Raw genomic sequence first — 780 nt, forward strand, 5'->3', positions numbered from 1 at the left:
CCTGGTGTCACTGATTGTTAACTACCCTCACCTGGTTGTCTATTGCTTTATTGGAAGGAAAACCCAGCCGACACCAAGCCCTCCATGGAATGAGTTTGTTCCCTCTGGATTAGAACCATTGACAGGCCTTTAAACAATGCAATTTTCCAAGCTGTTTAAAGGCACAGTCAACTTAGTGTTGGTAAACTTCTGACCCACTGGAATTGTGATACAGTGAATTATAAGTGAAATAATATGTCTGTAAACAATTGTTGGAAAAATTACCTGTCATGCACACAGTAGATATCCTAACCGACTTTCCAAAACTATAGTTGGTTAACAAGAAATTTGTGGAGTGGTTGAAAAACGAGTTTCAATGACTCCAACCTCAGTGTATGTAAACTTCTGACTTCAACTGTATCTAACAATTCCACAACAACTACCTAATACACACACATCTAAAGGGGTGAGTGAGAATATGCATGAACGATGGCCGGGTGGCACAGGCAAGGTGCAATAGATGGTATTATATACAGTCTATACATGTGAGGGCGGCAGGGTAGCCTAGTGGTTAGAGCATTGGACTAGTAACCGAAAGGTTGCAGGTTCAAATCCCCAAGGTACAAATCTGTCGTTCTGCCCCTGGACAAGGCAGTTAACCCACTTTTCCTAGGCCGTCATTGAAAATAAGAATTTGTTCTTAACTGACTTGCCTGGTTAAAAAAAAAAATATATGGGTAATGTAAGATATGTAAACATTATTAAAGTGGCATTGTTTAAAGTGACTAGTGATCCATTTAT

This window comes from Salmo salar, chromosome 16, assembly GCF_965601325.2.
Source record: "Salmo salar chromosome 16, fSalSal1, whole genome shotgun sequence".
NCBI lineage: Eukaryota > Metazoa > Chordata > Actinopteri > Salmoniformes > Salmonidae > Salmo > Salmo salar.